Source organism: Equus asinus, chromosome 23, assembly GCF_041296235.1.
Source record: "Equus asinus isolate D_3611 breed Donkey chromosome 23, EquAss-T2T_v2, whole genome shotgun sequence".
NCBI lineage: Eukaryota > Metazoa > Chordata > Mammalia > Perissodactyla > Equidae > Equus > Equus asinus.
The window spans coordinates 38,878,239-38,905,049 of NC_091812.1; the positions used below are offsets into that span (position 1 = coordinate 38,878,239).

General features: G+C 41.4%; 1 long non-coding RNA gene across 1 annotated transcript; it reads left to right on the plus strand.

Annotated features, from left to right (window-relative positions):
* The first annotated feature begins 172 nt into the window (after window positions 1-172).
* Window positions 173-23,734, plus strand: LOC139041693 (uncharacterized). The gene is made up of 3 exons (XR_011497369.1): window positions 173-582; window positions 11,600-11,715; window positions 22,725-23,734. It is a non-coding gene; the product is annotated as an uncharacterized lncRNA (long non-coding RNA).
* Window positions 23,735-26,811: the final 3,077 nt, after the last annotated feature.

Sequence of the window (26,811 nt, forward strand, 5' to 3'; positions counted from 1 at the left end):
CCAAAGGTGTGGAGAAGGTACTTCTAATCTCCAAAGCTGGGAACATTTGAAGTTTTAGCCACAAAAGAGACCTGAAAGAAAATCCTAGGGAAATTTGACTTAGAAAAAAATGTTCAAACAAGCAAACAGAAAAATAGCTGAGGAATTATCCTGTCGTTGGGGAGGAAAAGCTGAGTGTTGTGGTTACATCAACAGGACGCACACAGCTCCAACTAACTGCAGCTTTCTTAAAGCTTGTTGATTACAAACGAGTAAGTAACTGCCAAACCGTGGGAAATCTGGGGAGTGTGCCTCACAAAGTCATGTCGCCATACCAGGTATTTTTATGGGTCAGTTCTTCACTGTTTAACTTACCTACCCCAATGGTAAAGACCCTCAGTTCAAATTAATACATCCGGAAGTGTGAGTCAAGAAGAGATTTAAGTGCTTGTGTGTTGAGGCTTGCCCTGTAAGGAATCTTGAAGAGGCCAGGAGCTGAAGATGCCTGAGACAGAATACCACGTGGAGGGAGGCCCAGCTGTGTGAGCCCTTCCAGCCATTCCAGCTGAGCTGCCGGTCACAGCCACAGGAGTGAGCCCACAGGTAGGTGGATTAGAGAGTGGAGAAAGGATTTTTCCGTGAGCAGCCAGAAGAATAGAATTGTCATTAACTGAAATTGGGAAGACTGTGGGAGAAACAGGTTTGGGGAGAATATTAGAGTTGTTTTGGGGTAAGTGAAGTTGGAGATACCTTTGGGAAATCCAGAGGAAGTTTATAAGGAAAGAGTTAGAGGTACAAATTTTGAGTACGTAGTAGAGGTCCAGGCTGAAGATATAAAATTTGGGAGTTGTTGGTATATTTAAATTCATGAGATAGCATAAACTCACTTAGGGAGTGAGTTTAGATGAGAGGAGAAGTAGTCTGAAATCTGAGTTCTGAGGTTCTCCAACATTTAGAGGAAGAGGAGGAAACAGTGAAGGGGGCTAAGAGGAGAGGCAAGTTAGGAAGAAAAATGGGTGAGTGTAGTGTCCTGGAAATCAATGGAATGTGTTCAAGGAGAGAGTGATTAAATGAGTCAAATTCTGCTGATAAGACTGAGAAGTGACTGAAAATTATTTCTAATTGTAAAAGAAATACGAAAAACAAAAAACTCCACAATGCGATAAAATAGATTATTTTTCATTTACAATGTATAGATGAAAAAATCTGAGGATAGTTTGCCCAAAATCCTATAGCTATTCAGCAACTGAATTAATGATTTCAAAAAATGCTAGATGAAATATAGAAAATGCTTTCTCTGAGAAGAAACTTCTGGAAGTAGAATTCAAATTGTCCAGAACAAGGATATTAGGAGAAAAAGAAAGAGAAGATCTAGACAAAAGTCGGGGAACAGGACAGAGGAGGCAGAACTCAGAAAACACAGGGCCATGTTTTTTTAACACTTTACAAAAGCAACAGAAGAGGGAGCCTTAGAGCTAAGAAAATTTTATGGTAACGTTCATTTGAAAGGATACATAAGCAAGAATATCTGGGAAAGCCCTGAAAAAAAAGAAAATGAGGAGAGCCTAGCCCTACTAGTTATTAAAACATTGCAAAACCTGTATAATAAGAAGATGGTATTGGCACATGAATACATAGATCAATAAAACAGAATAGAACATCCAGAAATAAACCTAATTGCATCTGGAAATTTAATATGTGATAAAGGTGGCATCTCAAATCAATGGAGGAAAAACACCTTCTTCATAAATATCGTAGGGTAAATCATATCTCGTTCTCCATACAAGATGAATTACAAATGGATCAAAGATTTAAATTTTTTTAAAGAAAACTATATGAACACTAGAAGAAAATATCAGCAGATTCCTATATATGGAAGGAATTGAGGAAACTTTTCTAAATAACTCCAAATTTAGAAACATTCAAGGAAAAGACTGAAATTTGGACTATACAAAACAACAAGAGCATCAACAAAATGTTTGCCTAGCAAAACACATCACAAGCAAAATTAAAAGACAAATTACAAACTGGGAAAAACATTTCTGACTTACAGATAAAAGATTAATTAATAATAATTAATGTGGTGTGTTCTGGAGGCGGGGGCAAGAAGGAGCCCTGATTCATAGCACTTGCCAATTCCTATGGTGTAAATACTCCCACAATAGGAGATTTTAAGTTGTTAAGATGACATCAACTGTACCCATGTGACATCAACTGGCTCACAAAATTCCTGACAATTTAACAATCAGCAGTCATAAGCCAGCACTGGCCAACTCCAGCATACCACTGTAAATATCCCTAATATATAAAGGGCTTCAGGGGCTGGCCTGGAGGCAAAGCAGTTAAGTTTGCAAATTCTACTTCGGAGGCCTGCGGTTCACTGTTTCTGATCCCAGGTGTGGACGTATGCACCACTTCTCAAGCCATGTTGTGACAGGCATCCCACTTCTAAAAAAGTAGAGGAAGATAGGCACGGATGTTAGCTCAAGGCCAGTCTTCCTCAGCAAAAAGAGGAGGATTGGTGGCAGATGTTAGCTCAGGGCTAATCTTCCTCAAAAAATTTTTTTAAAAAAGGGCTTCAAAAGATGGAGAAAAAAAGGAAAACTACCCTGTAGAAAATAGGCAAGAGCTATAACACACAGTTCACAAGAAAAAGAAATGAAAATAAAGGACACTTAAGTATATGAAAAGATGTTCAATCATACTTAAAATAAAAGAAATGAAAATTAAACCTACAGTGAGATACTATTTCTCAACTATCAGATTGGCAAAAATCTAAAAGTTTGACAACATAATGTGTTGACAAGGTAGTCAGGTGTGTGAAATCAGAACGGGCAACCCCAAAATATGTCTCTTTGCCTTGGCTTGCTTATTTTTAAGAACAAAAGACTCTGAAAGAAACTTTGTCTTTCCCTCCTAACTGCCTAAAAAAATTTAAGATAGGGGCTGGCCCCGTGGCCGAGTGGTTGAGTTCGCGCGCTCCGCTGCAGGCGGCCCAGTGTTTCGTTAGTTCGAATCCTGGGCGCGGACATGGCACTGCACATCAAACCGCGCTGAGGCAGCGTCCCACATGCCACAACTACAAGGACCCACAACGAAGAATATACAACTGTGTACTGGGGGGCTTTGGGGAGAAAAAAAAAAAAAAAAATTTAAGATAAAGGCCTGTCCCCAGGACAGGCCATCACCAAAGATAACTCTGGGTATCTGGTAGACTGGGAGGATCCTTGCTAAGCCCACTCTTATCAAAGTTCTGTTTACCAAACATTTACTTTTCCATTTCCACGTGAATTGCCTTTCTTCTCTTTGAAATCCCAAACCACTACCCTCAACACCCTCCTTTGTCTTTAGCTGAAGATGGTATTTAAGAAAAGTGCCTCTGCATTTTGGTGAGTTACTCAGTTTTCCTGGGTCTCCCTACATACACACGTTATAAAGCTTTGTTTGATTTTCTCCTTTTATTCTATCTCATATCAATTTCGTCTGTAGCCCAACCAGGAGGACTCAGGGGGTAGAGAATATGTCTTACAAAGGAAATAGGCACTTTTATAGTTTGCTGGTGGGAATGTAAAAATGGTACAATCCATGGGGAGGGAAATTTGGCAATGTTGATTAAAATAATCCATAGCCAATCTAAAATGAAAATTTGGGTGAATTTATTCTGAACTAAAATGTGAGGACCATGGCCCGGGGCCTTTCTTCCCAAAGGAAGAAAGGGCACCAAAGAAGTGAGGTGTACAGAGTGGTTATATACTCCCAAAGAAGATGTTTCACATATGATTGAAATGTCCCTTTTGCAATAGTCGTGAGACTGCTCTGTAGGCACAGCGATTGATGGACACAGCAGGTAGATCTGCTGTCTCGGTGGACACAGCAGGGTGGCAGTTCTGTTGTCTCCAGCTGGGTGGTCACAGGTGAGCTGGGTGGTCAAAGGTGAGCACAGCAATCAGTTCCTAGCTTAAGGAAAGATGCTTATCCTTAAGGAAATGCCAGTGTGAGGGGAAGTTGCACCTTTATCTTAAGGGCGTTTGTTCTTGCTACAGCAAATGTTTAAAGCAGATATACAATGCACACTCAACGGCCACGGTCAAGCCCTTTTGGAAAAAACAAAGTCAGACCGAATTAGGTTTACACTAAGTGGCTTCCTCATATACTCCAATATATCCTATTGCTTGCTATTTCTATTTGTCAGCAACATCTAGCAAAATTTCATATACATTTACCTGTTGATTGAGAAATCCCACTTCTAGGAATCTAGCTTAAAGATACACTTGCAAAAATACAAAAAGACGTATATATAAGGTATTCAATGAACACAATTTGTAATAGCAAAAGACTGAAGACAACCCCAATGTCCATCTACCACAGAATGGTTGAATAAACTAGGATCCAGTCACGTACTGGAATGCTACACAGCTGTAAAAACAAATGAGAAATATCTCTATATGGTGCTATGACATGATCTCTAGTGAAAAGATCAAGATGGCAAAACTGAAGGTGATATACTACCATTTAACTAAAGGAGGAAGAGGATATGAATAATGTGGATCAAGGCTGCCCCAGGGAGAGAAGCCCAAGGTGTTCTGGCCTCCATGCTGATCTATATCATCCTCTGACCTGATTCATAGCTAAAGTTCTACGGCTGCACGACAACCAGACCCCGGCTGCACTGATACCATTTTAATGACTTTTTTACATGATATTTCCTTTGTCTAGTAAAAAATAAGTTACATACCCATGCCTTATAAATTTATCCCTACCCTCAACACATTGCAGCTCTTCACTGCCCATGGGTCCTGTCCCCATGCTACTCCATGCTATTCTCTGAATAAAAGAGCACTACTACCAGACCTTGAGAGTCCAAGAAGTCTTTCTTTTGACTCCTCGGCTCACTGAGCCTGCATCAATGAATATGTCTTTATATTTCATATATAAAAGATAAAATAAAAACAAAGTTAAAGAAACAAACAGAAAAACCTGATTACCTCTAGGGCGAAGAGGGAATGGCGCAGAGGGACAGGGATGGAGGTCAGACTTCTGTGACTATACTTTGGTTTATAGATTTGACTTTGCTAATTATGCAACAAGATTTAATTTTTAAAAAAGTTTTCAAAAGCGAGTCCTAAAAGTCAAAGGCAAAATGAAACAAACAAACCTGGTTGTGTAATGACCTGGTTCTATTTTTATCAATTGCTACCGCTCTTTGAATAGCTCACAGAAATCTGAGTAGCTTCGCTTGGTACTGAGGTAACCCATGTTCTGAAGTTTTCTCTTGGAATTTTCCATACCATTTCACATATCTAACTTTGCATTCCTGCCAGGTGACAAATACTATAACCTTGGCCATGGGACATACTTCCTTGCCTGTTGTCTCCTAACCTGCGGCATTGATTGTCTTTTAAGACAAAACTACTCCCTTCACAGCACTGACTTCCCTTCAGAAATTAAACATTGTTATTCTCCCAGTAGTGGTCCTTCAATTTTGAAGCTGTGGTCCACGCAGGGCATTTCTGTCCCAGGACCCAGGGATAAGGTAATCATATACTCATGAGGGTGACACTCCTCCTTGATGTTCAAGAGTTTCCTGTCACAAGATTTGGAGTTGCACATAGCTGAGTTTGACTCTCACAAGCTGAGGAACCTTGAGCAAAATAAATAACCTCTCTTAGCTTCAATTGCCTCATTTATAAAGTGGAGAAGAGTAATATTAATCTTTTGGGGTGTTTGTGAGATTTAAATAAGATTGCGTATGTAAAATACCAGGCATCTATCAGATGCTCCTTCTCTTCCCCTTGCTCTGCTTCTCTCCTCTTCTCTTCTTCCTTTCCACCTTCTTTTCATTCAATCTTCCCTCCACCTCCTTCCTTCATTAAACAAAATGAATTAGACTAGGAAATGTTTTTTTTTTTTTGAGGAAGATTAGCCCTGAGCTAACATCTGCCGCCAATCCTCCTCTTTTTGCTGGAAGGCTGGCCCTGAGCTAACATCTGTGCCCATCTTCCTCTATTCTATATGTGGGATGCTTACCACAGCATGGCTTGTCATGCAGTGCCACATCTGCACCCGGGATCTGAACCAGCGAATCCCAGGCCGCCTAAGCGGAACGTGTGCACTTAACTGCTGTGCCACCGGGCTGGCCTCTAGACTAGGGAACTTTTAAGGTTCTTCTCAAACCCTGAGATCTTTAGAAATATTGACAGAATACAATGCATTTAGGTGGGTGCTTGGCTGCTAGGATTAGAAATTCCAAGATAGGTATAGTAGAAATATGGATTTAGAGGTCAACGGTGATTTTAAGTGAAGAGGAGTTTAGGATCTAAGAAAGCGCAGTGGAAAAGGTTGCTTGGTGGAACAATTTTAGAGTCTCAATAATATTATGTATTCTGAAGATTTGTCCAAAGGAGAGGAGGAAGTAGGGAAGTGAGGGAAGGAGGGAGGGAAAAAGAAAAATTGGAAAGCAAGAAGGAGATTAAAGTAAAAAAGTAATAGATGGCAACTAGACTTTTGGTGGTGAACATGATGCAGTCTATGCAGAAGTGGAAATATAATGATGTACATCTGAAATTTACATATTGTCATCAACCAAAGTGATTTCAATAAAAAAAAAGTCAGATAAAAAAAACAAAAAAGTCAGATAACAGCAAGTGTTGGAAAAGATGTGGAGAAATCCAGAATTCTTTTTTTTTTTTTTTTGAGGAAGATTAACCCTGACCTAACATCTGCCACAAATTCTCTTCTTTTTTCAGCTGAGGAAGACTGGCCCTGAGCTAACATCCTTGCCCATCTTCCTCTACTTTATATGAGGGACTCCTGTCACAGCATGGCTTGACAAGCTGTGCATAGGTCCACACCTGGGATCCAAACTGGCAAACCCTGGGCCACCAAAGCAGAGTGTGCGAACTTAACCACTGTGCCACCGGCCTGGTCCCTGAAATCTAGAATTCTCATGCACTGCTGGTGGAAATGTAAAATTATGCAGTCATTTTGGAAAATAGTCTGGCAATTTCTCAGACAATTAAACATAGAGTTAACATAGAAGCCAATTCCACTCTAGGTATATACCCACGAGAACTGAAAACATGGCCACACAAAAACTTGTACGTGAATGTTTATAGCAGTATTGTTCATAATGGTCAAAGGGTGGAAACAACTCAAATGTCCTTCAACAGATGAATGGATAAGTGAAATGTAGTATGTCCACGCAATAGAATTTTATTTGGCCATAAAAAGGAATAACGTACTGATATATGCTATAACATGGATGAACATTGAAAACACTATGCTAAGTGAAAGAAGCTGATCCCAAATGATCACATATTATATGATTCCATTCAAAAGCAAATCCAGAATAGGGAAATCTATAGAGATGGAAAGTATATTAGTGGTCTGGGGAATATGGGAGTGAAGTGATAGGCTGGTAATAGCTAAAGGTTTCCTTAGAGGTATGAAAAAGTTCTAAAATGGACTGTGGTGATGGTTGCACACATCTGTGAATATACTAAAAAACATTGAATTGTACACTTTAAATGGGTGAATTCTTGGTGTGTGAAATATATCTCAATATAGCCATTTAAAAAATCAATCGGGGCTGGCTCAGTGGCATAGCAGTTAAGTTCTCACGTTCTGCTTCAGCGGCCTGGGGTTTGCTGGTTCCGATCCTGTGTGCGGACCTACACACCTCTTGTCAAGCCATGCTGTGGCAGGCGTCCCACATATAAAGTAGAGGAAGATGGGCATGAATGTTAGCTCAGGGCCAGTCTTCCTCAGCAAAATGAGGAGGATTGGTGGCAGACGTTAGCTCAGGGCTAATCTTCAAGAAAAAAAAAAAAATCAATCAATGTAATTATCATATTAACAGCTTAAAAAGAAAAAACATATGATCATCTCAATAGATGCAGAAAAATCATTTTATAAAATTCAACACGCATTAATGATTTAAAACTTAGAAAATTAAAAGTAGAAGAGAACCACCTCAATCTGATAAGGAGTCTATATAAAAAAGCCTCTGCACAGCAAAGGAAACCATCAATAAAATGAAAAAGCAACCCACTGAATGGGAGAAAATATTTGCAAATCATATATCTGATATGGGGCTAATATCCAAAATATATAAAGAACTCTTTCTTTTTTATTTTTATTTATTTAGAGGAAGATTAACCCTGTGCTAACTGCTGCCAAACCTCCTCTTTTTGCCAAGGAAGACCGGCCCTGAGCTAACATCCATGCCCATCTTCCTCAACTTTATACGTGGGATGCCTACCACAGCATGGCTTTTGCCAAGTGGTGCCATGTCCGCACCCAGGATCCGAACTGGCGAACCCTGGGCCACCGAGAAGCCAAACGTGCGAACTTCACCACTGCGCTGCCAGGCCAGCCCCAGAACTCTTACAACTCAATGGCAAAAAACAAAAAAAACAGAAAAAAAAACCCCAAAACAAATCCAATTAAGATATGGACAGAAGAACTGAATAGACATTTTTCCAAAGAAGACATACAAATGGCCAACAGGTACATGAAAAGATGCTCAACACCCCTAATCATCAGGGAATGCAAATTAAAACCACAATGAGATGTTACCTCATATCCTTTAGAATGACTATCATCAAAAAGACAAGAAATAACAAGTGTTGGCAAGGATGTGGAGAAAAGGAAACCCTTGTGCACGATTGGTGGGAAGGTAAATTGTTGCAGCCACTATGGAAAACAGTACGTAGTTTCCTCAAAAAATTAAAAATAGAACTACCATGTAATCCAGCAATTCCACTTCTGGGAATTTGGCCAAAGAAAACAAAAACACTAACTCAAAAAAATATATGCACCTCCATGTTTATTGCAGCATTATTTACAATAGCCAAAATGTGAAAACAACCTAAGTATTCATCAATGGATGAATGGATAAAGAAATTGTGGTGTATATATATGTGTGTATGTATACACACACACACATATATATAACGGAATATTATTCAGTCATTAAAAAATGATTTCTTACCATTTGCTTGAAAAAAAAATTAAAAGTAGGATGCAGGGCTGGCCCGGTGGTACAGCAGTTAAGTGTGCACATTCTGCTTTGGCAGCCGGGGGTTCGCCGGTTCGGATTCCGGGTGTGGACATGGCACCGCTTGACACGCCATGCTGTGGTAGGCGTCCCACATATAAAGTAGAGGAAGATGGGCATGGACATTAGCTGAGGGCCAGTCTTCCTCAGCGAAAAGAGGAGGATTGGCAGCAGTTAGCTTAGGGATAATCTTCCTCAAAAAAACAAAAAATAGTAGGATACACTGGTTAACGCAAGTGTGGTCCATCGATATAATGAAATGTCATGTAGTGGCATTCAGAAGCGGGGAGGAGGGAAACAGAAGGAGGAAGGCTTTTTATGATGACACTAAATGCTTTCCAAGACGTAAGCAAAATAAACAAATGTTTTAAAAATTAAAAAAGAAAATCTGTCTATCTGGATGACTCAACTCTAAGACATTAACACAATACCTGTACATATAGACATGTGGGAAAGTGCTGAAATGAGAAAATGCAGGGCATTAAGAAAATATGTATATACGTATATGTTTTCACTCACATGTGGAATATTTACAATGACTATGTTCTAAGCCACAGCAGGATCCAACAAGATGTCAAAGCACTCATAGCATTCCAAAAGAAACACAACAGAAAAAACATGAAACCTAAGCTAATATCATACTTAATGGTAAATGTACTCTCCCAAACATGGGGAACAAGACAAAGATGTCTGTTCTCATCATGTCTGTTGTTTTTTTTTTTTTTTTTGAGGAAGATTAGCCCTGAGCTAACTACTGCCAATTCCCCTCCTTTTGCTGAGGAAGACTGGCCCTGAGCTAACATCTGTGCCCATCTTCCTCTACTTTATACGTGGGACGCCTACCACAGCATGGCATGCCAAGCGGTGCCAGTCCATAACCGGTATCCAAACCGGCAAACCCCGGGCCACCAAGAAAAGGAATGTGCGAACTTAACCACTGTGCCACAGGGCCGGCCCCTCATCATGTCTGTTTAACATTGTTCTGAAGGTCCTAGTCAGTACATTAAGGTAAGGAAGATTGGAAAGGAGAAACAAAACTGTCTTATTCACAAATGTGTGTAGAAAATCCTAAGGAATCTACAAAAAAGCTGCTAGAACTGATGAGTTCTAGTTGCAGGATTCAAGGTCAAATACAAAGAAACAATGGTATTTCTATACACTAACAACAGACAATTGCAAATAAAAAGTTTTTAAAATGCCATTTGTATTAACATTAGAATAAGAAAATATTTAGGGGTAAATCTAACAAATTGAATGCAAGAAGTGAATACTGAAAACTACAAAACATTTCTGAGAAAAACTATAGAAGACCTAAATAAATGGAGAGACATACCATGTTTATAGCCTCAAAACTCTCATTATTGTTACAATGTCGGTTCTCTCCCAAATCATCTATAGATTTGACATAATGTCAATCACAATATCAGCAGGGTTTTTATTTTTTGACAGAAATTGACAAGCTGTTTCTAAAATTTATAGACGAATACAAAGAACCTAACCAATCTTGAAAAAAACAATCTTGAGAAAGAAGAGCAAAAATGGAAAATTTTACCTGATTCCAAGGCTTACTATAAGGCTACTGTAATTAAAACAATGTGGTGCTGATGTAAAGATAGGTATATGGATCAATGGAACAGAATAGAGTCCAGAAACAGACTCATACATAGGGTGAATTCATTTTTTATAAAGGAGAAAATGATAATCTTTTTAATAATGTTCCTGGAATAACAGGATATCCACGTGGAAAAACATGAACTCAATTCTTACTTCACACCATATGCCATAATTATCTCAAAATGGATCATAGACCTCAATGTAAAAGTTAAAAATTATAAAACTTCTGAAAAAAACCTAGGAGAAAATCTTTGTGACTTTTGTTTAGATTAAGATTTCTTAGGACACAAAAAATTATGAACCATAAAAGAAAAACATTATAAACTGGACTTTATCAAAAATAAAAAAACTTATGCCCTTTGAAAGAGGGTGTTTAGAAAATGTAAAGGCAAGACACAGACTGGGAGAAAATCTTTGCAAAACGTATATCTAATAAAAGGCTTGTATCTAGGATATGTAAAGACCCTTTAGAACTCGATAACAATAAAACACACAACCTGATAACAGAATAGGCAAAAAATTTGAAAAAATACTTCATCAAAGAGGGTATATGATTAACAAATAGGCACCTGAAAGATGCTTAACATTATTGATCATTAGGAAAATGTAAAATAGAACTACAGTGAAATACCAGTATGTACCACCAGAATGGCTAAAATTAAAAAACAAAAACAGAAACAAATACAAGTAATACCAAGTACTGATGAGGATGTGGGGCACCCGCAGCTCTCATACATTGCTGATGTGAATACAAAGTGGTGTGGCCGCTCTGGGAAACTGTTTGGCAGTTTCTTGCAAAGTTAAATGCACACCTACCATAAAACCAGGCAATCTCTCCCCTAGGTATTTACTCAAGAGAAATGTAAACATATGTCCCGTATTGGTCTGCTCTTGTTGCCATAACACAATGCCATAGCCTAAGTGGCGTAAATTTTTATCTTCTCACAGCTCTGGAGACTAGAAGCCCAAGATCAAGGTGTCATCAGGATTGGTGTCTAGTGAGAGCTCTCTTCTGGCTTGCAGATGGCCACTTTCTTACAGTGTCCTCATATGGCCTTTTTTCTGTATGTATGTGCCAGCCTAATGCGTGGGATGTGTTGATTTTTTTTTGCGTTTGTTTTGTTTTAAATAAGGACGGTGGATTTTTCTCAGCTTCCCCCCGCCCAGCTTCATTGAGGTATGATTGATAACATCACCTTTTTACTATTCATGCTGATCAATTCATGTTTTGTTCCAATTAGTATTTACTGAGGATCAGGCACGGTTGTAGGAGTACAGCAGTGAACACAACAGAGCCCTCGCCCTCCCAGAGTTTTCCCTCTAGTGAGTGGGAGGGCAAGAGGATAGTACTGAGTGCTGTGATAAAATAATATAAGCCAACATAATAAGCCAAATAATAATAACAGTTATAAAGCAAAGGAAAATTTTAAGCTGAGGACAATTCTTTTAAATATCAATATCTCTTTTCAGTCGATACTTGCAACCTCTGCCTCATCAAATATTCCCTACAGCAGCATGATTGATAAAGAATGAAGTGCAAATTGGAAGAGCTGAGTCCTAGTCCTGGTCCCATCACTAATTGGCTCTGGAGAACTGGGCAAGTACTTAACCTTTCCGAGTCTCACTCTCCTCCACAGGAGAGTGGGCATCATGCCTGTCCCAGACCGGGTGGCGAGGCTCTTAGTGATGTGGGCATGCTGTATCACTGTGTAAATGTAAGGCTCTGTCTACAAATATTCTCTTTAGGCAAATCTAGTAATTTGAAATTGAAATTCTTTTTTTTTAATCCCCTACTCTCATCTTTGGCTCAAGATGTTAAAAATTGCTATTCAAAGACAAATAGCACATTAAGATACTATCACCTAGCGCATAATTTTTTAAAAGTTGCTCAAATTAGTCCTAGCAGAGAGCCAAACTGTGATGCTTTGGGGCACAGTGAGGATGTGGAGGTAATGGGAAGGGCTTCAAGCACAGCCTGGTTCCTGGCTGTTGGTGCTTCTAAAGAAAACCCCTGTACAGAAAGGTGGGTGGAGGGACCCTCGAGACAAATCCTGCCCTCTTTGCAGTTTTGCCTTGGGCTTCTAGTTCACTCTCCAGAGAACAACTCGTAATATGTGGATAAGCAGGTAAAGAATAGTTCTCAGCAAGCACTAATTGAAGAGCAAAAAGGAAAAAGATTAACTGTTAGAATCTAATCTGTCCTAAACATTTCACGAGTTTCCTCCAGGAAAGGCCTGCAGTGATGAATGGAGCCCTGCATCGGGATAAGAAATTATTAGAGGTCAGGTGGAGAATTCTAAGGTGCTGTGAAGATCTCATCCCCAGGCAGAAATCAAACGGAGGGAAGGGAGAGTGGAGCAAATGAAATCAGGAGGAAAGTCATAAAGCAACTGATAGAGAGAACCTGAAATAGGACAAAACCTGGTGTTGCCAGAGGCTCCCACTACCCACGGGATGAAGGGTATCCCTCACCAGTGTGTGTAGTTCCTGAGACCACAGAAGGAGGCGCCATTCCTGCATTCCTTTTCCTGCTCCAACACCACCCCTCCCTGCCACACCCAGTAATGAGGCTTCTAGTGATAGGACTTATCACTTATATTTCATTTTACAGTTTTGAGAGCACTTTCTCATTGGATCCTTACAACAACTAGGTAATGATTTGGGGCTGGTCCTATTATCCCCATTTTACAGACAGAAGACTGAGAGGCAGCCAGTTTAAGTGACTTACTCAGTGTCATATAATTGGGTAGCAGAGTTAGTCTTTTGACTCCTGACCCAGTGCTCTTTTCACTCTGCTGTCTAGAATAAAGCAAGATTGTCAGGTACAACTGAGAAACAGACAAAGACCAAAGAACTCCCTGACAAAGGGGAAGAAGACCCACTCCAGCAGCCATTCCACACAGAGAATGGCCTTGGGAACACGCTGCTCTTAGGAGGTTTGGAGGTCAAGTTGAGCCCACTCCTAGGTTTCAAACATATAATTAAATTTAGCTTTGTTGGGTCATTCTGTGGTCAGGGCCATGAGTTGAGTTTGGTCAAGGGGAAGGAAGGGTATAAGCAGAAGTGGGTTGGGAACCTGCCACTTTTCTAGCTTGGTCCGTTTCTTCTCAGGGACATGGAGAGACCCAAACTAACCCCTGAGTGGCAGCAAGTTGGGAAACCTCTAAAATGATTGCTTTCAATAAACGCTGAGAAGACCTAGTGTATCGTCAGAGATCTAGGGTGCCTAGCCAGCCTCTGCTTGCAAGGAGCCTGGTGTTGCGACACAAAAGTCTCCGAATCAGTGTGAAAATTTGGCTAGAGAACATTTTCCCATATCAGTGTATCAGTGTTACGATAATGCTCTGTAACAACAAACTCATAGCTCAGTGACACACAACAAAAAACATTTATTTTCTTGTTCACAAGTCTGTGCATTGCCCGGGCCCCTCCGGATTGAGGCTGTAGGTCCAGTCCAGGCCTGCTCCCTAGTCTTCATCATTCCAGGCCCGGTGCTTGGCATGGTTGGTAAATAGCACAAGCACAAAAGAGCAAGCCAAACCTCAGAAGTACTTTTAAGACTCTGCTTGTGTCACGTTCACTAACAATGCATTGGCCAGAGGAAAGTCATGGATGCTAAACAGGGAAATGTACTCTGTCCCACAAGGAGGTGCTGCAAAGCCATTTAGTAAAGGACATAAATATAAAATTCTAAAGCATGGAAGAAATGAAGCATTGGGAGCAAAGGTCCAATGAACCGGAATCAGTTAGCAATCTGGCAATAAACATTATTATGAATAATATAAAAAAATAAAGCAATAGCTAACATTTATTGAGTTTTACTATGTGCTAGGCACTTTTTTTCAAGGACTTTGCATGTATTAACTCGTTTAATCCTCACAACAACCCTATGAGATAGATACTATTATGATCCATATTTTATAGATGAAACAACCAAGGCAGAGCAGGGTTAAGGAAGAATTAAGATCACCCAGGAAATGGCAGAGGACGGCAGTGACAATTACGTTAGAAAGGAACACTATCCATTTCCTCTTTCCTTTTTTTTTTGTGAGGAAGATTAGTCCTGAGCTAACATCTGTTGCCAATCTTCCTCTTTTTGCTTGAGGAAGATTGTCCCTGAGCTAACGTCTGTGCCAATCTTCCACTATTTTTTTTATGTGGGATGCCACCACTGTGTGGCTTGACAAGCAGTGCTAGGTCTCCACCTGGGATCCGAACTGGCAAATCCCAGGCCGCCAAAGGGGAGTGCACGAACCCAACCACTACGCCACCGCCACCGGCAGGCCCTCCTCTTTCCCTTTTGTGTCTGTTCTGTTCTTTCTCCACCATCCCCAGCCCTGTCCCTCCCTCTGTGTACCTTGTCTTGGAAAACAATGACATCTGGTCACCCAAGCCAGAATCCTTAGCATCATCCTGGAAGCTCCTTCTCACTTGCCCCCTGCCCAGTGTATCAGTCATTGGGTTCTGCTGTCTGTTTTTCCTTGAGTCCTCCCACCTCTGCTCCCTTCTCTTCATTCTCTGCCATTGCCTCCTCTTAGAGCCCTGCCTCTTCTTTCCCAAAGGATCCCCTGCCTTTTAGTCCTGCACCCTTAGCATTGCTGCTGGAGGGATTTTCCTAAAATTGCAGATCTGGTCAAGTCATTTTCCTGCTCAAAAAGTTTCCACATTCCTTGGAGCTTTTAGGATAAAGTTAGCTTAGTATTCCAGGTCCTTCATTTGCTGACACTCTGACACACTTCACTCTAGCTTCCCACACGACCTGCAGGTCCTGTGCAGTCTCATGCCCTCTTGCCTTTGCATATGCTGCACCCTCTGTCGGGATCCCCTGCCTCCTTCTTCATCTCATCAACTCCTATTTGTTTAGAGTCCCACCTTCGAGGAAGCCTTCTCCAATCTGCTCCCTATTCTGATTAGATGCCTCTTCTCTGTGTCTCTGGCAGACCCTGTCCGTACTTTGCGGCATTTATCATACTACATTGCAACAATGGATGCCACTGTTTGCTTCTCCATCATTAATTTTCTCAAAATACGTTTCGTGGATTGCCTGTTCCAGAATCATTTGCGAAGTTTATTTAAAATACAGACTCCTGGGACTTATCCTAGACCCACCAACTCAGAATCTTTGCAGGGTAGAGCCTAGGAATCTGCATTTAAAAAATTTCCCCCAGTGATTCTTGACTCGTGCCAAGTTTAAGAACCACCAACTAGACTGGGCAGTAGTCCTGCTTTCTCGTACCTCTAGCGTCTAGCATAGTATCTGGCACAAAGGAAGCACACAATGAATGTGTTCTGAATGAATGAGCCAAAGGAGCAGCACTGGTCAAGGACAACACTGAAATACAGTGAGGTGCATATTTGGCTGCTGCGCTTCCAGATGCCAGCAGACGGCGCCGTGTCAACATAAATGCTTTTATGAGAAGGGGAGGAGGAAGACAGGAAGTTTTGTTTTACTGGAATTCAAGACTCAAATGCTGCATAATTGAGTTTATTTTTTCCTACTCAGTTTATCTACCGTTGTCCCACTTGCATGAACAAATTGATTTCTTAAGGCATGAAGACTTTGACAAGAAAACAAGTGTAAGGAGGCTGGTCACAGAGGAGAGCTGAGCAAGTAGTAAAGGACATGGGAAGGATGTTCTAATTACCCCATTTCCATCCTCGGTGATGGAAAGCTGCTCCGGGGGAGCACTAAGTGTTGTGAAATTACCCAAAGCATTCCAAAGAATATGCCATTTCGGTGAGAGGGTGGAGCCATCCTGTAATTTCTGTTAGTCATCCACTGTTTTCTTTATCCACTGTCAGATGCCTATGTGACTGACCTTTTAAAATCGTTTCCCTCACAAACCAAAGTCTGAAGGCCTGAGTCTTCCTCCTGGGCTGAGTACTTTATTCTCCTGAAGTGTTGGAAGTGAGCCTCAGAGTCTACAGGCCAGGGGCCCAGAGACAATACTTCCTCCCCCTTCCAGTCACCCCCAGGGGCATCCATGTGCAAATAACTGATAAGGCTAGCATGGAGCACTGGGAAGACTATCAGGCAAGGCCAGAGCTGGAGGCTGAGCTGTTTTCCTCCCAAGGTGGAGCCTTCAGCCAGAGGTCTTCGGGGGGAAGCAGGGGGAGGGGCTCCCTCGCTCTAGGCAAAGGGAGCAGACACTGGTAGACACAAAAAAGGAGAAGCCAAAACCCCTGCTCTCAGCACAGTCTCAGTCTTATTGAGGAGGCACAGTTTAAAGGCAATATACAAACTGAGGACAATACATAGTAGAAATAACTATTAAGCTTTGAATGATCCAGCATAAACTAGATGGAGGTGCTTAAAAGTAATGAGAGAAGATAGAGTTCCCCTTTCTATTTCTGTTTATGCCTTGAACAGTCAGGCTCATAAGTCATTACATGGGGCCCAAGAAAGGCTGGGACTTCATGGCCTCCTCCTGGTCACAGCAGCAGGCAAGGGCATCCTCTCAGGTCCCCCACAGGTGGTTTGGTTGTCATCATGAAAGATCAGCCCACAGCTGCCTCTGGATGGGGTCAGTGGCTAGGAGGTTGGGGAGCATCAAGCAGGAGTGTGTCAGGTGGCAGATGTTTCCATCTTTGTCCAATGTCGCCCTCCCTCACCCCCCCCCCCACTGCAACCTGAGAAGAAGGACCGCTCTGGGTCCAAGGGTGCTGTCCCTGAAAGCAGGAGAGCTGAGCCTACCCAGCTGCAGACAGCATCAGTGGTCTCTGGCCAGATGGAGCATTCAGCATCAGAGAATGCTCTTTGACTTTCTGGGCAGCCTGAGTGGTACGGGCAGTAGCATCAGCAGTAATATCTCTTTCCAGGAAGTTGAGGGCCTCACCCTGGTGGCTGAAGTGAAAGTAGCCAGCAGAAGGTAGGTTCTGGGGGCCACACAACACATGTTATGGCCAGGGAGGCAGATCTGGTTCATGTTGTCTGGGGAGGGGCAGGGAGCCATCCAGCTAGAGACCCCCCTATCCAGACATGGGACAGGCCCTGGTCCACAATGCTGGACTGGACAGGATGCCAGCACTCAGCCTCAGGATGGCTGTTGACCATGTAGGGGCAGGGAGAGCAAATCCTCAGATCAGAGAGAGGCAGATCTACTCCCTCCTTATCGACAGGGAACAACTTTCTCCCAGTAGTGGGGCAACACTTTCTCCCAGAAGGGATCCCACCCTTGGAAAGATGGGAGGGAGGAGCTCCCCTTCTTTTTATTCCACAGGTAGTCTGGAGGGTGGCCCTGCTAGATGGGAGAGTCTTTGGGAGAAATCCCCTTCTCTCTGTGGAAATTAGTAAAACAAACCTTAACTAAATTGGTGTCGGGAAGGCCTGTAGGGGGAGCTCTCACACCCTATCACACATCCTCAATTACACCAAACAGGAAGAGAGGAGGGCTTGCATCTTGGACAGGAAGTAAAACACTTTACAGCTGAAGGAAGATTTCTCTCCCCAAGGGGAAGGGAACAGCCGATGAGAAATGCCACAGCTCAGCCAGTGAGAATCCATTGCTGCCCTGAACTGTTACCTTCCCCCAATGGACTTTCCTTTAGAACAGTGCCTCCCTACTCCTCCTTTTTCTCTATAAAGGCACCTCCCCTTCCTTGTTGTTGGATTTGTCTATGGCTTCCCGTAGTGTTACCTGGCCCACCAACTCCTTAAGACATTAACTACAACCCTGCTCAGAACAAGCCTAACATATTGTCTTTAGCTTATAGGAAACCACACAGAAAGGAAGGAGAAGGCTGAGACATAGGTCAAAACCAGTTAAAACTGGTTGAAGGCAATATAGTGGTCAGACTTGACCTGCCATAGACCATGCAGCTCATTATATGTTCATTGTAATACATTACCATACTAAATAACACACCCATCCACAGCCATGATGGGAAACCCCAGACCAAAATAAAGGAAGAAACAGGGTAGCACCCCAATTCTTAGAAGAAACCACCCAGTTCCATATTGCTATGAATATTCTTCCCCTTCATTGCTTCAATCCTATAAAATAGCTGCTTAAACACCCCAAAAGCAAGAAGTTGACTTGTGAACTTTGTTGCTGCTTCTCCATTCTTCGGCCATTGAATAAAGCTTGTGCTATTGAACCCTCAGCTTCAGTCTCATTTCAAAGTTGCCACACCAAACAGAGGACGGACTCTCTGAGGCTGGGAAGGAGCTCAGTTGGTAGCAATAGTATGCACAACCTGAATTTCAATTCTTTTCACTATTCCTGAATAAACTTGTTTTGAGACTTTTCAAGTCAATATCTCTGTCTCTCCTGCTCAAGCCAGGGGAGGGATAGGAGTGGGTGCTGCTGGGAAAGAGCTTTGGCCAGACTCTTCCTGCCCTGGAGGCTGTAGAAGATAAACTCAGCGGGCTAAAGTCAAATCTGCTCCAGGTTTGGTCCCTAGCTGGGATGAGGATGGGCCACTGGCTGCCCAGAGGGTTGGATTCTCTCTGGGAGAGCTGAGTTTATGGGAAGGGGTCACAGGAGCTGCTCCCTGCTGGCTGTTACTATTGTAGTGATCCCAGGGCTGATTCTTCCCTGGTTCTTAGATGCTTGGTTAGGTCCAACATGGAACTCTTCATTTCAATCCTCAAATCCACTCTTCTCTCATATTCCTCATCTCAGAACTGTTACCACCACTTACCGAATTGTGTAAATCAGAAAGTTGGACGTGATCTTTAATTTGGCCCTTTCCCTCCCCCTTCATATAAAATCTATTAGCAAGCCCTATCATTTCTACTTCTTAAATACATCTCTAAAAAGATCACTTCCCTCTCTCTCCACTGCCACTACAATAATCTAAACCATTGTCATCTGCTGCCCAGACAATGACAGGAGCCTCTTTATTGATTTCTTTACTTCCTCTTTCTGCCTGCCCTCCCCCCCCCCCCAAATCTACACATCACCAAGCAACCCTGGACCCTCCCTTTAATTATTGGATGCAGCATCCTGGTAATTCCCTTCAGAGCACATGGCTCAAGTTATACATTTATTTTGTTGTTCACTTTATTGTCTGTCTCCCCCACTAGATTGTGGCACCATGAGGCAGGGAATCCTGTCTGTTAGGTGCATCATTGTATCCTTCCTGCCTAGCACAGTGCCAGGCCAGAGTAGATAAATGAATAGCTTTTAGATGAATGGCTTTAGGCCAAAGAGTTTAGATTTGAGTCAATAAACACTGAGGAGCTATTACGCATTTCAGAACATGGACTGATAAAACATAAGAACATATTACAGGGAATAATGGAGACAGTGGTTGGACGTTAATTTGAGTCCTCCTTTACTAACAGCTTTCCAGCTGATAGGGCCTGAGATAGAAGTATAAAATTCAAGAGGAAGGGATGGAATCCTAGAGAGAGTTTAGAAGAATTTCCATCTTTGCAACTATGTTAGGAAGAAGAGAGAAAGGCATCAATGTTGTAAATCTGGTGAAACAGAAAAAGAACATTACTTCATCTCTTAAAAAAAAAGAATAGCCTGGGGGCTGGCCCCATGGCTGAGTGGTTAAGTTCATGTGCTCTGCTTTGGTGGCCCAGGGTTTCGCCGATTCAGATCCTGGGCGTAGACCTAGCACTGCTCATCAAGCCATGCTGAGGCAGCGTCCCACATAGCACAACTAGAAGGACCTGCAACCAGAATATACAACTATGTACTGGGGGGCTTTGGGAAGGAGAAGGAGGAGGAGGAGGAGGGGGAGGGGGAGGGGGAGGGGGAGGGGGAGGGGAAGGAGAAAGAAGGAGAAGGAGAAGGAGGAGGAGGAGGAGGAGGAGGAGAAGGAGGAGAAGAAAGATTGGCAATAAGTGTTAGCTCAGGGCCAATCTTAAAAAAAATAAATAAATAGGGGCTGGCCCCGTGGCCGAGTGGTTAAGTTCACGAGCCCCTCTGCAGGCGGCCCAGTGTTTCGTTGGTTCGAATCCTGGGCGCGGACATGGCACTGCTCATCAAACCACGCTGAGGCAGCGTCCCACATGCCACAACTAGAAGGACCCACAACAAAGAATATACAACTATGTACCAGGGGGCTTTGGAGAGAAAAAAGCAAAAAAAATAAAATAAAATCTTTAAAAATAAATAAATAAATAAAATAAAACATTAAAAAAGAATAGCCTGACTAGGAAAGCCTCAGATTTAAGTGGAAGATGAGTTCAGTTTTTAAACATGTTGAGTTTGAAATGACTATAAATATTTCCTATGGGCCACTGCAAACAGCCAAACCAGGAAACTTCCTTTGACATTTTGGTCAGCCGTGAAACAGGCATGGGGTTTATTATTCTTGACTTCTTTGTCTGTAAAGTCAAGAAATTAAAATAGATTCTATAATTCTAGTAGAAAGGAGAGAGTTAAAGCTTTAAAATTCTAAATCCTGTTAAACAAATCTTAAGGAAACTGCCAAATAATTTTGGGCCATAATTTTATTATGTCAAACATGACTCTTAATAGGTATGCCATTATCTAACGACTATGCAAAGATTTTATTGTATGAGTACCTAGCATAGCTGATTTGACTTCTACTTATGAATATTTTTCCGTGTTTCCCAAATTTTCTGTGACAGCATGTAGTATTTTTATAAATCAGGAAAAAAGTAGGACACATTTTTTTAAACAAAGAATCACTGTGTCAACTTCTGAAGGAATATCTTTGGGGTAAGCACTTGCCTTTACACACCAAACACATGTAAGCGCAGAAGTTGCCAAATGTTCCCAGAAATCACTGGAAATTTCCTTCCAAGAAGTACACACATGGTGATGTTTCTTGGAATTCCCTGCAGCTAGTTTCCCTTCTCTGGTTTCAGACTGCCTTGGTCCCAAAAATCACTGGGCTTCAGTTATACAATAAACCCATTGTTCTAATACTTCTTCCTGAAGGCAAAGTTCAGGGATTTGTCCTTTTTTTGTTATTATAGTCCCAGATCTAACTGTTAGCTATTCTTCTGTGTGTGGTTTTGATCTCTTAGAGGGCTGTCACATCAAAAGTGCCTTTTATGGGTTTGTTTTACTGTGGTAGGATTTCCATTCCAGCAGCAGTCAGCAGCCTGGGGAGTTTGGGGGGAGGAGGGCAGAGGGAGGGGTGTAGAGAATAATACATGCCAAATTCAGAGTCCTGTTGGTTATTAGACTGAAGAATGGCCCAGAGGTGAGTCATTGGGAAGGAGAATGGTCTGGAAATAACGACATTGAGGAACAGTGCAAAAAACTGGGTATATTTCACCAGCATAGGAAGGTAGTCCATTAGGGCTTTGTAGTAAGAGGGATTAAATTTACTCACAGTACCAATGCATTGCAATAAAAGGGAGAAAGAAGTCACCTTGATATATAAAGAGGAACTTTTAAACAATTAGAGTTATTGGGAGTGGAGCATGCTGCATCATGTGACATAAGCTGTCTGTCCATGGGGTTTTCAAGAAGACCCTGGAGACTACTTTCTGGAAACAGTACAGGGGAGCTGAGTGCTGGATAGAGCACTGGACTTGATCATCTCTAAGATCCTTATAAACTCTCAAAATCAATGATTCCATGAGTAATTAATTACTTAGCTGGTCTGTAAACTGATATTGATTCCACATTGATACATATTGATTTTTCAGAGTTACAGAGTAATCCTTTGGTACCTCTGTATTGTTTCAGAGGTACACTTTCCAGTGTCTTTTTTATTTTATTTTATTATTATTTTTTTTTAAAGATTGGCACCTGAGCTAACAACTGTTGCCAATCTTTTTTTTTTCTGCTTTTTCTCCCCAAATCCCTCCAGTACATAGTTGTATATTTTTAGTTGTGGGTCCTAGTTGTGGCATGTGGGACACTGCCTCAGCATGGCCTGATGAGCGGTGCCATGTCCACGCTCAGGATCCAAACCAGCGAAACCATGGGCCACCGCAGCAGAGCGTGCAAACTTAACCACTTGGCCATGGGGCCAGCTCCTCCAGTGTCTTCAACTGCATTGAAACCTCAGGTCTCCATGATATACAGCCACATTAAAGACTCTTTGATATATTAGTCAGGATAGGCTACGTTATGTTACACTAACAAGCAACCCCCAAATCTCAGTAGCTTAAAACAGTGTATTTGTCTTTCAGGCTACATGTCCATGGTGGCTGGATTGACTGCTACATCATATTTGTCCCCACTCCAGGACCCAGGCTAATGGAGCAGCTACTAACTGCAAAAATGTTGGTTGCCATGGGAAAGGGAAAGAGGAGCTTCAGCCTGAAAGTGATACATGTGACTTCTGCTCACATCTCACTGACCAAAGCAAAATGCATGATCACACCTAAAATCAAGAGAACAGCGAGATGCATATGCCTTATTTTCATGGGCAAATAAAAATGGCTTATAATATAAAGAGCACACAGTTTATAATTTAAAAAATGTAGATGTGACTAGAACTTTGAAAATGCTTCACTGGGCTTGGAAACAGTTTGTTTTTTGTTCTCTTAAGTAGTTTCAACATTGTTGCATTTAGAGGACAGAAGGCTATAGGCCCCAGAGTAAGATACAGTTCTAGCTCAACGGTTAGGGAAAGGCAACCTTCTGAGATGGAAGCTTAACAAGAATCTGTGTATCATGTATGGGGTTAGTTTTCTAAAAACCGCTTTGCAACAGGTATGGACTCCAACTGCGTGATGATATTAAAGGCCTCATCCTTGGGGTGGCTAGGCAGAGTCTCAGGGTGATAAGACTCCTGACCAATTGTCATCGGTCATGATCAGCCTCACTTTTCTACTTCTGAGCGCTACTTGTAATAATTACCAATACTATTATTTTATACGTGTGGTTGAGAAACATTGGCCAGAGAGATGGTTTTTATACCCTATTCTGGGGAATGATGGGGTCTGTGAGCAAGTCTTCACCAGCCTAGAGAAAATGAGAAAAATAAGGAACATTTAGTTAGTGCAATGGACTGAATGTTTATGATTCTCCAAAATTCATGTGATGAAATGGTGAACCCAATGTGCAGGTATTGGAGGTGGTGGCTTTGGAAGGTAATTAGGTCATAAGGGTGGAGCCTTCATGAATGGGATCAGTGCCCTTATAAGAAGAGGTCAGAGAGCTAGCCAGTTCTCTTTCTTCCATGTGAGGACACAGCAAAAAAAAAAAACCCTAAAAAAACAAAAACACAAAAAACAGAAAACAAAAAGACATCTGTAAACCAGGAAGAGCACACTTACTAAGAACTCAGCCAGGCTGGAACACTGATCTTGGACTTCCAGCTCCAGAACTGTGAGAAATAAATGTTTGTTGTTTAAGCCACACAGTCTATGGTAATTTGTTAGAATAGCCCAAACTGACTAAGCTACTGAAGTTTGCATAAATCTAATTGTTTTCAATTCAAAGGGCTGTACTTCATTTTGAAATTATGCCCTTACTCTTTTTGGGAGAAAAGAAATATTTTTGGTAAATTAAAATTTCTCTGAAGTGGGGGCCGGCCCCATGGCCGAATGGTTAAGTTCAAGTGCTCTGGTTTGGCGGCCCAGGGTTTGGCCGGTTCGGATCCTGGGCATGGACATGACACTGCTCATTAGGCCATGCTGAGGCAGTGGCCCACATGCCACAACTAGAAGGACCCACAACTAAATATAGAACTATGTACTGGGGGGATTTGGGGAGAAAAAGCAGAAAGAAAAAAAAAGAAGATTGGCAATGGTTGTTAGCTCAGGTGCCAATCTAAAAAAAAAAAAAAATACACTGAAGTACTGTTTATCACCTATCAGACTGGCAAAAATCTGAAAGTTTAACAATATACCCTTTTGGTGAGGCCATGGAGAAAAAAACACTTTCATATGTTGCAAGTGGGAATGGAAAATGATATGATTTATGTGAAAGGGAATTTGACAATATCTAGAAAAATTATTTACATATTTACACTTTGACCCAGTCATGCCACTTTTAGAAATATATCCCAAAGTTATATTGGCAAAAAAATCTGAGAATATGTATGAAGTGAGCTATTAATGGCTGCAGTGTTGTAATAGCCAAACACTGGAAATGCCCATTTTGTAGTGGATGTTTGATTAAGATGTAGCCCATCCACACAAAGGGAGCTGTAAAGAGAAATGAGACGGGCCGGCCCAGCGGCACAGCGGTTAAGTGCGCACGTTCCACTTTGGTGGCCTGGGTTTCACCAGTTCAGATCCCAGGTGCAGACATGGCACCACTTGGCAAGCCATGCTGTGGCAGGCGTCCCACATATAAAGTAGAGGAAGATGGGCACGGATGTTAGCTCAGGGCCAGTCTTCCTCAGCAAAAAGAAGAGGATTGGCAGCAGTTAGCTCAGGGCTAATTTTCCTAAAAAAAAAAAAAAAGAAATAGAGACATGAGAAATAACTCGACGTACTGCTATGGAGCGATTACTAGGACATATTTGTCAGTTGACAACCAACATAATGAAAATGGTGTGTGGTATGCTACTGCTTATCTAAGAAAGCTGAAGAAAGAGAAATAAAAAATTATAGATTTATGCTTATATTTTAAAAAATAAGGCTAAATCAAAAACTTAAAAAAAAAGATCAATCCTCTATAGGAGGAGGGAAAGGACAGGGTAGAGGGGATGGAGGTAGTAGCTACATTTTTCTCTAGATACTATGTTTTATCAACATGATCTGTTTTGTAAAGTTTACATAATTATGAAATACAGTCAAATTTTTAAAAATTAATCCCTAAAAACTGGAACCAAAATGAAATAAATAACTCTAATTCTATGTTGAGTAGATGGCATAACCACACAAAGAGGGACATTTAAAGTACTTTTAAAACACAGTAATTTCACTATCTATCCCTTATAGCGTATACCCTAAGGCCAAAAAATTATTGTAAAGTCTTTTCTGTAATCAAGTTGGTGGTAGTGTTAGTATTGTTCTCAGTCTATTTTTTGTGTCTTGTGGGATAAAGCAAATGAGTAATTTCCCTGGGTGGTTGGGGTTGTTGGGAACCAAGCTTTTTCTATGGAAGCAAAGAGATACAAATCTAAGAACAATGAGGTTAATTTAAATACCTCGAATCCACAGTATATTTAATCTTAAACAAGAAAGAGTAGTTCCGAGCTCTGTCTACTGAAAAAGCCTACAAACAAGCACAATGTAGCAAAGAGTGCCCAGACTATGGCCTCTAATTACCACTTCCCACTAAAAGAAATTAGAGCTTCTTGGAAAAATGGCTGATTCCAGATTAGGGACAGAACATACACAAGTTGAGCCTGGAACATCATGTCATTTAAGTAAGAAAGTTTTCAGGGAGTACTTCAGTCATGCGAAAAGGCTCAGCAACCAAGTTGAAGAGTCTGTTCCTGGAAAGAGGAGATAATTTGAACATTATTATGAATACTAACTGCAATGGATTGAAACGCATCAAATACATTTAAATTCACAAGCTCTTAAAGCCTCACACCTCCCCAAGTCCCCAGTGGACACCTTTGCAGAACTTGTTATTTTGAAAACTGGTAGATAAAGGAAAAGGAACAGAGATCTTACCTTTCCTTTAGGAACTGCACCTCAGATAACCAAATAGTTGAGAGGAAGTTTCTCTTTATGGAAGTATTCTAGTTAATAAGTGAAGAAGAAATAATTGAATGAGAATATTACCGTTTGGCACTCCCTAATGAATTAAAGGACGTAGGCAATGCTCATCAATGGCTGCTATCACACAAAAAGAAGAGACATCTAGACATTATACACTTTTTGACAAAAGTGCACATCCTACCTATAAAGTATGCCCCCCCTCAAAAAAATTGAACCTGAATCTTATGAATCCTCTAGATCAGAGACTATCAATAATTTTGCTCCCCAGGAGACATTTGGCAATGACTGGAGATATTTTCGGTTGTCACAACTGAGAGAGGGAGTGAGAGTAGCATCTAGTGGTTAGAGGCCAGGATTGCTGCTAAACGTTCTATACCACATAGAACAGATCCCCACAATGAAGAATTATTTGGCCCAAAATGTCAATAGTGCTGAGCCTGAGAAATCTCACTTTAGATCAAATAACCTATTAATATACAGTTGTATATACAGTGAATAGAGAAACATGTCAAATGATATCATGGGGACGTAATCAACAAAATCCAGATCATTGGAAACTCTACAAGACAATCAAACTAGTTCCTTCAGCAAATAAATTGCAAGGAAGAGAGAGAGAGAGAAACAGTAACTGGATATTTGGCAATATTAA